Here is a 13,123-nt window from a genome sequence, read left to right as displayed (position 1 = left end):
GGAGCTCTCCAAGTTTCAGGAATGCTCAAGACTGCCCAGAGAGAACAAAGAGCTCTCCTTGGTTTGCTTGGTTTTATTGCTCTCCTGGGTTTGAAGGTGGGTTAAGCCCATTTCTCTCATTTTTTGGGTAAACTCAAAGATTCCTGTGTGTGGCTCTTGTTGCTGTCCAAGAAAGGCAAAATGGATGTTAAATGACCTGAGTGCTTCCAGCCTCCTGGAGAGGCCCCTGTGGAAAGGTCACACACGTTGCCTTGGCACACAGAGCTGGGCACAGGGAATGAAGTGTGATTCACACCAGGGAAGCAGGAGATATTTCCCCTGGGGCTGGATTGCAGCATTCCCTGCCCTAAGAGCAATCCTGCCCCACTCGCTCTGAGCCCAGCATTTCTGGCAATCCCAAAGTCATTAACACTGGAAAAGACCAGCAGGATCATCCAGTCCAACCCTCCCCAGCGCTGCCAAGGCCACCACCAGCCATGTCCCTTGGCACCACATCCAGGTGTTTTCTGAGCCCTTCCAGGAGCAGTGACTGCCCTGGGCACCCTGTTCCAGGGCTTGGCCACTTAAATGCCTCAGAGCATGTCCTGACAATGCTGGAGCATCACAATTCCAAATCTCTCTGGAAATGGAGGAAAGTGTTCCTGCCTGCCACCATCTTCCCAGGCAATTTAAAATCTGGGAGGTGACTGAATGATCACCACTTGAACCTCAGGCCCTCTGGTGCTCCCTGTGTTGTGGCTCTGAAGCCATGAATGATGGTCCCCTCACACCCACACATCTCCCCAGCCTGTAAAAATAAATATACTTATCCCCATGGTCGCCGGGTTATTTCCTTCCCCCCTTCTCAGTGTTTATCACATTTTCTCCTGGCAAATTGCAGCACTGCTTTGCTTTTGAAAGGAACTAAATGAGCCTGTGAAGTCAAGCATTGGAGAGTATCAAAATGTCTGAAATAAATAATATCAGAATAATGATCCTGTAATAGCACAGATTGTTTGTTGTTGTCGGGTACTTTTCCTTTCCCCCCCTGTTGTTATTTGTGCTACAAGAGCGCCCGGTTGGGATCCTTGTTTCCTTTTTAAAAGCCACGTTAAAAGGGGAAGTAATTAAATCTCAATTAAAGGCAGCAGTTGCTCCCCTGCCCACCTTCCCATCTCCTTCCAAGGCAAAAATGTTCTCAACAAGAACGTTTTAAATATCACTGCTGACCCTGAAGGAACCAAAGTGTCTGGATAATGGACTGGGGAGCCTTTCCCCTTCACATCAGCAACACAAAGCTCCAGCCAGAGTGAATTCTGGGGCTTTTTGTGCAGCTCATTCTTTCCCCCAGGGCACCATGGTCACTCAGATGCTTGGATGGAGTTTTATTTCCTCTCCTGTAGGTTTCCAGCACTGCACCAGCAACTTCTCCCACTGCTAAATGGGATTTCTAACAAATAACCAAGCAAAAGGCAAGGCTGGTAATTCCCTCCCTAAATCAGGGCAGGAGCAGAGCTGCCCCAGGATGGCACAGGCAGAGGCTCTCCCATGTCCCAGCTTTCCTAAGGAAAGGAGAAGGAGCCCTGGAAGCTCCTGTGAGCACGAGCTCAGGGAAATCATTCCATAAGTGCCACTCTCCGTGAGTAACCATCGCCTTTCACATTTATTCAGTCACAGACTCCTCCCTCAGCACCAGGAGTGAGGGTGGGGAACTCCCACAGCACCAGGGAAAGGTGGCAGGGAAAAAAAAAATAACCCCCATGTAATTAGGTGTCTCAAGTAAAGAGTTGATTTAGATTTAATAAGAATGTTATTCTAAGTCAAACAAATGCCAATTGGTTATTAAGAACCTCATTACTGCAGTGGAACACCTGCCACCAATGGGTTTTTTCCTTGTTTTCTGGCTGCAGACTTGTTAAATCTCAATAAATACTCTTTTAATAATTAATTAGCATTTAATTAATAGACAATAACAGTTGAGAAAGGTTGGTGTATCCTTCTGTATTGAGCAGGAGCTGCTTGGGAGCTGAGACACGAAGCAGAGAGGGACACAAGGACTTGTGTCCGTCCAGGCTTGGATGATGGACCTGCATCCAGCACTCCTGGCCTGCAATTTGCTGAGCATCCACCTCGGTCCAGAAATATGATCTGATCCCTTGGGATCCCACCCTGGACCTGAGACTGCCAGGTGGATGCAGCTCACACACAGACAACTCTGGAGATGCTGGAATGCCTCAGCAAAGCCTTGGCAAAGCTTCTGGGGCTTGAAGAGCTAAAACCACAGCAGTCAAAAAATAAACAAACAATTCCCCCAAGGAATTAGAGGGATTTGTTTTGACACTGGCAGAAAAAATAAGAGGGACATATTTTCCACCTTTAGTTTACTTTTAATTTCAAATTATTCCTCTCTCTTAGCAAAACCTGTACACAAACACTCGTTGCTAAGAGGGAACATTGCACCTGGGAGTTGAGCAAAGCTCTGCATTTGATCTCAACCTTTCTTTGTTTTTTCTATCACTGGTTTCCTGAAAATCACAAAGAATCTTAGGCTCAACCCAAGGCAAACCCTAACCCCACCCCACGCTGCTGCCCCAGCCCCTGGCAGCCTGCAAAGCTGAACAATTCCTGTTCCCTCTTCACCTCTGGAGCCAGGGGTTCATCACCTCTGCCCAAAATGTGGGGGCATCACCCCTGTCCTGCCTCCCTGGCAGATGTCAGGGGGTGTCCTTGTGGATCAAGGATATTTACAGGGACCAGCCAGATTTACAGATGCAGCCGGAGCTGCTGCAGCACTCAGATGGCCAATGCCAACCAAAAGTGGCATCAGCTCTCTGGCTGTCCCCCCGTGCTGGTCAGGCACAGGAGAAGGAGCCCTGGAAGCTGCTTTGAGCACTCTCTCATCCTTCAGAGGCTCAGGGGTGATGGGGGGAATCCATTCCCTCCTGGTGGGCAAAACTCCCTCTGCTCTGCTCTCCCAGGAGTGCAGGACCCTCACAGGATGGCTCATAGAGAGTCCTGGGGTTCACCCGTGAGTCAGGGGGCACCTCCGAGCCATGGGAATGCAGCAGCTTCCAAAGAGCTTAACATTTTTACAAGCAACACCAGGGAGGCCAAGAGGGTTGTGTGTGCAAAATGCAGCCCTGTGAGCAAGTGAGAGACCCCTTCTTTCTGAGGAAAAACACTGCCAAATCTTTGCATCACCACACACCAGCCCCCAGACCCCTGGGGGTGTCAGCTCTTTCCTGGGACTGATGGGTCTCCCCCTCCTTTCTGGGGTGAAGGTTCATTCCACTCAACCACGGTCTCACCTCCTCCCCGGGGTGGATAAAGAACCTTGGCATTGGGTAGAGACTGAAGAATTCTCAAGTGGTTTGGGTGGGAAGGGACCTTAGAGCTCATCCTGTTCTATCCCTTGCCATGGACAGGGACACCTCCCACTGTCCCAGGCTGCTCCAAGCCCTGTCCAGCCTGGCCTTGGGCACTGCCAGGGATCCAGGGGCAGCCCCAGCTGCTCTGGGCACCCTGTGCCAGGGCCTGCCCACCCTCCCAGGGAACAATTCCTAATTCCCAATATCCCATCCATCCCTGCCCTCTAGCACTGGGAGCCATTCCCTGTGTCCTGCCCCTCCATCCCTTGTCCCCAGTCCCTCTCCAGCTCTCCTGGAGCCCCTTTTGGCACTGGAAGGGGCTCTAAGATCTCCTGGAGCCTTCTCCTCTCCAGGGGAGCACCCCCAGCTCTCTCAGCCTGAGGGGCTCCAGCCCTCAATGAGGTCCCCTTTGCACCCTCCCATTGCCCATCAGAGCCCATCCAAGAGGCACCCACATGGATCTGGCCAGCCAAGGGTTACCTTGTTACTTCCTTCCTGATTTATGTAAACTCCTGCACCGCGTCCTAATAAGAAATCAGTTCCTGTCATCATCTTTATTTCTTATTCCAAGCTGCAACACTAAAACACTCCACGGTGATTACAAATAGCAAAGTTATTTTTTGCCAAGTCCTCGCATCAAACTTAATAGCACGGTGTAATGCCACCCCGCGCTGATGTGTGGCATATTTAATATCCATCTTTCTTGGAAATAACAGTGCTCTGAAATTAGAAGGGACTTAAGCAGCGAAATAATTAACGTGGATAACCATCATAAATGCCACAAATGGAACAAATACAGATAGCAGCGAACCGTGATTGTTAATACTCTAACCTGGTGTGACAGAACTTTAAAAAATGAAACCCTTTTCCCCAGAGACTGGTGGGAAATTAGAGAAAAAGGGGATTTCTCTAATTGCGTCGTCCCTCCTCGTTAGCAGCCACCCATCCCGCAAGGCACATGTGGTACCTGCACTCCCAGCCTGCTGCACCCCATTAGCAGCAGGCTCTTATTAGGGCCAGGCTTATCAGTGCTAATTATTTGGGTTGCTATTAGAGGGAGCAGCAGAGGTGCAGCACAGAATGCTTCACATTCCAACTTCAGCACAGGAATGGCCAATCCAGCCAGGATTAACCTGAACCCACCCCATATATCCCTTTATTGTGGGGAGAAAAAGCCTCATGGTGCGCCCTCAGTGCCTCTTTTGGGTGAGCATCCCTTCTTTTGTCTGTTTGGTGGGTGCTCTTTGGGCCAGGCATCCTTTGGCTCTGGGCATGTGGTGCTTCCAACCTTGAATCAGAGAATGCCAGAATGGTTTGGATTGGAAGGACCTTGAAGATCATCTCTTCCCAAGCCCCCGCCATGGGCAGGGATGTCACCCACTAAATCAGGCTTCCCCATCCAAACTAGATCGAGTTTCCCCATCCAAACTGGCCTTGAACACTTCCCAGGGTGGATTAAATACACATTAAAAGAGGAGATTATAACAGAAATGAGAGGGAACAGCCCCTTTGTCCACAGGGAGCTGCAGCTGGTACTGTGGAGGGATATGAGGGCACACAGAGCCCATCTGGCACAAACAGGAGGGTCACAGACTGCAGGACATCTCATCCCAGCCCTGCTGAGTGTCAGCATTTTCACTCCTTCCCCTGAGACCTCCTTTCTTCCTTTCAATTATCTCCAAATCCAGTCTGAGGGAGTGGAAGGATTTCTCCTCACCAACCCCATGCTGTGCAGAAATGACACCGACTGTTCTGGGCTGGGGACAGAAGGGCAGCAGCTCATTCCCTCCTCACCCTGCACACCACAGACCAGGAGGGAGCCTGTGTGGTGTGTGAGGACATCACGGAGCCGTGAGTTCACAGCGTCTCTGAGGCTGAGGAGGTGAAGGCCGAGGTGTTTTCAGCACTGGACAAGACTCACGTCCCTGGAACAGGGTCACTGAACAGCACCTTGAACATCAGCAGCACCAGCAAAACCATGGAAACCATGGAACCACAGGACATTCTGGGTTGCAAGGGATACACAAGCGTCATCGAGTCCAACTCCTGACCCTGCACAGGACACCCCAAGAATCCTACCCTGTGCCTGAGAGCAACACTCAAGATGGAAGTAACAGACCATGGATTAAAAAAAAAAGACCTTGCAAAGTCCTCTTCACTCCAAACCACTGAGACCACAGCAGATTTCATGCCCCGGGGACATATCCCAACCTCATACTGAAGCATGCCCTAGACCAGGACTTCCACTGCTCTCTGTCTGGATCACAGCCATGACCTTGTTTCAATCCCAAGAGCATCAAGGCCTCAGCAGCCTGGAGCCTGCTCCACATTGCCAGATCCTACTCAATATTGGGCATTTCAAGAACCCCAACATCTGCTGGATGTGATGCTCTAAATTCCCAAAGGATTTTGGCTCTGGGCAAGGCGGGGGATTTTCACCCGTAGCCTCCCATGATGATCAGAGGGTTTCAGAGGGATCAGAGGGCTCTGAGTCAGCTGCAGCTGAATTTTGGTGCCTTTTGCAGGGCTGCAGCACCGGGGTTTGGCAGCATTTCACACATCTCCCAAAGCAGGGGCAGGTGTTTTTACACCCAGCCTGTCCTGCTAAAGGAGCCCAGTCTGCTCACCCAGCCCTTAGAAAACAAATCAGGAAGCAGAAAAGCCAAAGGAAAATCCGAAGCAGACAGTGATTTTCCTAACTGGCCTAGTGGAGGAGACGTGGAAGGAGCTGGCTGGCAGATGGGTCCCCTTGGGGTACGTGGCTTTGTCACTCCCTATAAGGCAGCGTGGAGCAGCCGCCGCGCTCGGTCCCTCCCTCTGCCTGGAGATGGATCAGGAATAACCCTCCCAAAATCCCAGCACCCTCCTCCCTGCGGGGACAAGGCAGGGCCATCCTCATGCCTGCTGTGGCCACAGGAGCATCCCTGCTCACCTCCAGAGAGGTCCTGCAGGACTCTGCACACACACACGGCCAAGGGTTATTTATGGTGCCTGCGTGAAGTCATTGAGGCAGAGGCGAGTGTGAAGCGTGACATTCTGTGATGTATGGGTTAGGACAGCTTGGTGCTGAGAATGCCATGAAGTATTAATCTCAAGGAGATGCTACTGAACTCAAGAGAGACTTAACATCAGCACAGAGAGATCAAAGATATGATATCTCTGGCAGAGTGCGCTATCAGAAGTGATCATAGGAAAAACAAAGGGGTCATTTTAGTGCCTTTGCATTAGCAGAGCGACTCGTAGCCTCCAGGCAGAGGAGAACAGCAATTTTTCCCCGATCCAAACCAACGTGCACATGGGATTTTCTGACATTTCTTTACATCTCATTGCGGGCTGCCAATAAATGGAGGCATAAGAACGTCAAATCGCTTTTCTCTCGGAACTCGTGAGCTGCCCTCGGTATTTTTCCCTTTTGGAGCTTTCCAGACAGCCCACGACCCGAACTCTTAAGACCTCTAAATGCAAAACTTCAGCAGTAAATGAATGCTTAAGCATCTAGGTCACAACAACATCTGCATGCTGGGAAAATCCTGACAGGAGACTCAGCCACTCTCTGTGCAAGGGGAAAAAAGGGAAATCCTGTCCTGGCTAAACCTATGATGGCTTTGGGAAAGGGCTTTGTGTAGCGCTGGATATTCACCAGGCACCAAAAAGCCCTGAATGTGTTTTGAGCTGCTCTTTCTCCAAACCAAGTTATGCTTTTCTGTACTGAGGGCCAAAGAGTTTGGCGAAGAAAGTGTTTGGTCCATGCAATGTTTGTCCTTGGAACATGGGACCAACCTCCTGGATGCATATAGCTCAGGAGTGTCTGGAATATTTTGAAGACAATCATGCCTGGAAATTGTTTGTGGTGTCCATCATGTGCTGGAGAGGGAGGGCTGCACTTGAGTGTCCTGGGAAGGAGCAGCAACACAGATATTTCATGGATAGAGCTGTCCTGAGGCTCATCCCAGCTGCCAACACTGTTTCCTGCCTGCTCAGAGGGCAGCAGGATTCCCTTTGTAGTATGCAAACCCCTGGAATGGGCACTGTCCCCTTCAGACTTGCCCCTCCATGCCATGCCTCAGTTTTCCCAAATCACAGAATCAGAGAACCACAGATTATCCTGAGCTAGAAGGGACCCACAGGATCATCCAGTCCAACTCAACAGACACCCCGACAATCCCACCCTGGGCATCCCTGGCAGTGCTGTCCAAACATTCCTCGAGCTGTGGCAGCCTCGGGGACGTGCCCATTCCCTGGGGAGCCTGGGCAGTGCCAGCAGCCTCTGGGGGAAGAACATTTCTCTGATATCCTGCTTAAACCTCTCCTGGCACAGCTCCGTGCTGTCAGTGGGAGTGGATGCTCTCCTTTGAACAGCAGCTTGGGAGCTGCAGCACAGAAGGATGTGAAGAGTTTTCTACTGCTCTAAGAAAACAGGAAAGCCTGGAGACTTCAACTGGTGGAAAATTGAACCCTATGGGAAGTCAAATCTTCGTGCAGTGCCCCAAGAACCTCCTAAGCTCAAAATATCAAAAAGACCTCATGAAAATACAGAGTCAAGCAAAAAACTAAACCACCTGAAATTTTCCAGTTCAGGCCCTCATGGCATCCCCTTCCTGAGCCCCCACTCGAGCCCCTCATCGCACTGTGGCACAGCATAGAGACACATGCTCCTGCAGCTCCCTGCAGCCTCTTAATTCCCTTATTCCATCTGCAGCTGCCTGCACTTTCAGGGGGTCACTTCCCAATGCTTTTTAATTACTTCCATTAGGTAACACCGTGCCCTGAAGGCTCGTTGGGAAATCCTCCGTAAATCACGGTATTATCAGGACTAAGGAGAATTCAGGCTCCCCAAGGACAGAGCTATTGTAGTCCTTGTACAGGAGAGGGCAAAAGGCACGAGGAATAATTAAGAGATTTGCTCTATAGCCCAAAGGTACTCAGAGCTGGAGTCCAGACAAATCTGACACTGATTTCTGGCCCTTAATTCAAACGTGCTGGGGAGGGAAGGGGCTGCTCAGCTTGTCTTGCATGGCTTCGGGCCTGACCTGAGTGTTCCAATTATATTCTCTGCTATATTCAGGCCTCAGGTGTGGTGATTCCACATGCTCCAGGCTGGAACGGAGCAGGAGGCAACACCAGGAACAACTAGTGGCTGCAAGCAAAGTCAAGAAAGCAGCAACACATTGGAGGATCCTGATGAAGAACACACAGGAACCTGACCAGGAGTGTTTAAAACTAATTAGGACAAAGCCTGGGAAGCAGACAACACGATACAACATGGGACTGGATGTAGGGAACAAACCCACAGAAGCCCCTATCATGTAATTTTTAGGGGTGCAGTTCACCCGTGGGGCTGAAGGAAGCCCTGCATGTCCCTGGCAAGAGAAGAGGCTCCATTCTTGCTCACTTCGGGATCTCTCACTCCCTGGAAAGAAACCTGCTCTTCTGGCAAGATCCAGGCTCTCATCAGCTTCCTTATGCCAACAGCCAGGCAGGAGTCTGGTGGCCTCCTGTATTGTCACATAACATAAAGTCTGAATCATTGCTGTTCTGCTTCCATCATCGTTAATATTCTTAAAAGGTTCCTGGAAACACATTTACACACGGCTACATGAGCTGTTTCTGCGTTGTCTTGAAATTTAAATGTGAGTTTTAGCCAGGCTTTTGATGTGCTGTTTACTTTAATTATTGTTCTCCCCCTGTCTGTGTCTTGCCACGATGTCATTTAATATTTTATACGTTTCCCGAAGTCCCCTTTCAGTCCCCAGCGTGCGCAACTCCGCGTCCTCCCCCGCCTCCTCCCCACCCCACAACTTGCACTTCTAACTTTTCAGGGGCCGGCTGTAAACAAGATGTGGCATGTCACCGAGATTATCCTCCCGTGGTGACTGCAGAGGGGATAAATAAACCAGGAAACAGATGCTTCCCAAGCTGGCACGGGGAGCCGACACCAGCTCTGTGCAGATGCGCGGCTCCTTGCCTGGCACAGGCAGGTATCCGGCAGCCACAGGGATGGGAGGATGCTAAAAAAAAAAAAAAGCATCTGCATTCCATGCATCTTTCAAGGATACACTGGAAAATCCTGGAAATCCGCTTCTTTCCTTGGGCCTGGCACAGCTCTGTGTTACCAGATTGCTTCAGCCACACAGGAATGCGAGGAGTTCGCATTGCAGGTGCCAGAAGATGGCACTCCAGAATGCACAGCTCTGTGCCTGCCTTTGCCAGCCCAATAAAGCCGAGGATGTCTCCCTGTGGCTGCTTTTATACCAGCTCATTACGCTAGGAAAACTTTGGTGTGAGTTCTGCACGTTGTGAGCATGAGGGCTGTTAATTTGATATTCCTTCTCTGGTCCCTAATGGCCAATCCAGGACATGTCTCCATGGCCAGGGCAGGGGATGGGGGATGGGAACTTGGCTCATCTCATTTGTGAGCTCCCAGATGTGAGCCAGACTGGCACCAGGAGCCAGGGACGGCCATTCAGAGCGCAGAGGAGTCTCCACATCCACCTGCATTCCTCCACTTGGGTGTCCTGAACAGCCACCCCTCTTGGCCAAAGCAGACCTGGAATATTTGGGCAAAGTCTTGAAGGCTGCACCAAGACAAGGAGCTAATGTCATGATATCTATGTGTCTATATAGATATCTATATGATGTCTATAATGTCTAATCTTATGATAGCAAGAGCTGGTGACGCTAATATGGCTTTTCTTGCAGGGGTTGGGGGAGGAGTGATGGAGAGGGATGTGGAGAGCCATGGAGTGACACAAACACCCCCTCGCTGTTCAATATCCCCTTGGCAGGGAGGAACAAAGTGCCTCTGCCATTTCCCACCCTCTGCCTTCAGGAGTGGGAACCAAATGAGCTGAGGGAACCCCAGCCTTCGGGCAAGGAGGGACCTGCTCAGAGCTGTGAAATCACACAGCATTTACAGGTGCTGCAAATGTGCTGGGGAAGAGCGAGGCACAGAGCGAGGCACAGGAGGCAGCCAAAGAGCAACGCAGGAACGAGCTAAAAAAAGACGGATGGTGAAAGGAGGTTCTGAGCATCCTGCCCTGTTCTGGGCCTGCTGGGGCAGTGCTGTGTTCACACCTAATCCAGCTCCAGCCACGGCTGGGTGAGCAATCAATAACGCTGCGATGGCACGGGTGGCTAAAAAGTCTTGAGGGACAGAAATCCGATGCTGAACTCCAGGTAACGTGCTGCAGGGGGGTGGTGAGGCTCTGCCCAGGCAGCTGTCATGGCATGACAGCCTGAGGAGAAACTGAAATTACTCACTGCCAGACATCCTGGCTGGATGCTGCTCCCTCCTCCTCCTCCACTGCTTCGGGGAGAAAATGCTGCCGGGGAGCAGACTCCAGCTCAAGCTGTCACTGTTTCACTGGGCTGCCATGCCAGATGGGGCTCCCCCAGGTTTTGGAAGCACCAAATCTTTCTCCAGGCCCAGGTAAACATGCCCTTGGAGCAATGCCAAGGAATCTGGGATGCTCCAAGAGTTTGCCACAAGTGTTGGATAAAGAGGATGCAAACTCCAACCTCCCTTACCCTGGTGTGTGATGGGAAGAGCACCCAGCCCGAGCCATGGAGGGAAGGAAATCAGTGGCTGGGAAGGTCTGCTCAGCTCCATGGTTATGGCTGAACAGAGAGGATGGAGGGAACAGCAATACGAGGAGCAGGGATGATGTCTGACCCAGCCACCATCAGCAGCACAACAGCAGGAGGGTAAAGCATCATCTCCAAGTGCCACAGGAAAATAATGACCTTGATCCCACTGCTCTCATCCTGACCACTGGAACCTCCAGTGTTTTCCAGATCAGAGAATCCAGATGAGGAAACCCAGATCAGCATTTTGGGTTGTTCCTCTCACAGAAACCCCATTTCCTCTTTCTTTACTCCCTTTACCTTGCCCCCACATGTCCCACACCTGTGTGACCTGCTCTGCCCAGGCGAGGGGACACTGGGGTTCTGCAGTCCCTTCATCACATGTGCCCATGATCCTGCTCAGTAATTCTTGGAGCATCAAGCTAATTAATCTATCACTCAATGAAATTGCACTGAGCATTAATGAAGCCATTTAGTATTCACGCAGAAACTTCTCTCTCCATTTCCACAAGTGCTCCATTGTAGATCAGCATTTGTTGGGCAGTAATTAATGGTACTTAATCCTTAAATCCTTAAATTGTTTCTAATTTGGTAAGCAGCAGAGTTGCAGCAATCCATCTCTTTGCTGCATTTCTGTGGAGCTGTTTGAGACCCTCCCCTGGGTTATCCATAGGTTCACCAGGGGCTGTGCCAGGGAAGGAGGACTCTCTGACTTTCCCTCATTTCTGTCGGTGACTTTCTGAAAAATGACTTCATCTCTTTTACATCCGTGTGTCCATTTGTGTAACTAAGGAAAATGCTTATTTTCCCTCAGGAGGGTGAGTCAATAGCACAAAGAGCTCCTAAAGCAAAGGGATCGATGTGTAGGAGAGTGGAGACTTCCACCTTTTGATCTCCCATGCATGTCCAGGAGCTGGGGGACACTGAGGCATGAAGTGAGAGAACAGGAGCCTTTCACTCCTTGCTTTGCTCTTTGAAATTGCTGCTTGTTCACCAAGAGATGAAGCAGCACTTACTGCTCCTCACACATTTTATGGAAGTTCTGAGCATGTCCCCATGCAGCCACAGGAATAAATGAGTCCTCCCAGAGTGAGCAAACACCTCCCTGATGTGCAAACAGATGCAACAGATGTGTTCCTTTTCTGCCCAGTGGTTTTCTTTTGAAGACAACCAGAGTTTCATGTCAAAACAGCAGAACCAAAGGCAATGCAAGGTGCTGGAGAATTGGATTCTGAGAATTAAAGGGAATATTGGGTCACTCTCCATGCAGCTCCAGGGGCTGGATGAGAGCATGGAAACAACCACAGGTATTTGGAGGACCAACTCCTAATCAAGCTGCTGATGAAGGTGAGTCCACAACGCTCCACATTCCCTGTCCCATACCCCACCCTCCCAGCAGAAGTGGGGGTTTTATTCCTCTTTCAGCTTTCTTGATGAAACCAAGCTGGTTTCTCCTCTTCTCTTAACTACAAGACTGTTCAGTCTTAACCACAGTATCCACTTGATAACCATCCCTTATTTTGTACACAAAGCAACCCCAACCCTCTCAGCTTTTCCTCACTGACAGCTTTCCAAAAAATCTTTCTTTTCTGGACACACTTTGCATTTATCCCGCTGTGCAATACCACAGCTTCCCACCTCTCCAAATGTTTGGATACACTTTGTGTTTGCTTCCTCAAACAGTGACCAAATATTTGAGGTTTCTGGTTTGTTTGGTTTTCTTGTTCTCCAGTGAAAGTAAGCAGGGAAAGAAAAACATAAGGGGAGGGAAAACACCCATAAATCTCCCGGTGGTTACTCATCACGCTGAGCCAGGGAAGAAAAAATTCCCTTTCTCACCTCTTTTCAGGCCACCCCATCCTCCATTCCTGCCCTGCTGTTAGGCAGGGCTGTATTAGGACTGATTATGACCCTATGGGGAGACAAACCCCTAAAGCTGAGGGTATGTGCTGGCGTTCCACGTGCCAAATCCACAGTCCTTTGTAAGTCCCTGCTGTGGGAATGTGCTGGAGAAATGCAGACTCACTCCTTGCACAGACTCTTTCAGCAGAGGTAACCTCAGCCGCCTCCAGAAAGGGATTGAAAAGGTCTTTGGTTTGCAGCTGCTGAAGGGGTTGGATGAGAAGAAGAGCTTACAACATTTTTTGACACCACACTTTGATCAATTGGACAGATTTAATATTAGAGAAATA

This window comes from Geospiza fortis, unplaced genomic scaffold, assembly GCF_000277835.1.
Source record: "Geospiza fortis unplaced genomic scaffold, GeoFor_1.0 scaffold140, whole genome shotgun sequence".
NCBI classification, from domain to species: Eukaryota; Metazoa; Chordata; class Aves; order Passeriformes; family Thraupidae; genus Geospiza; species Geospiza fortis.
Note: the sequence above shows the minus strand (reverse complement) of the source record.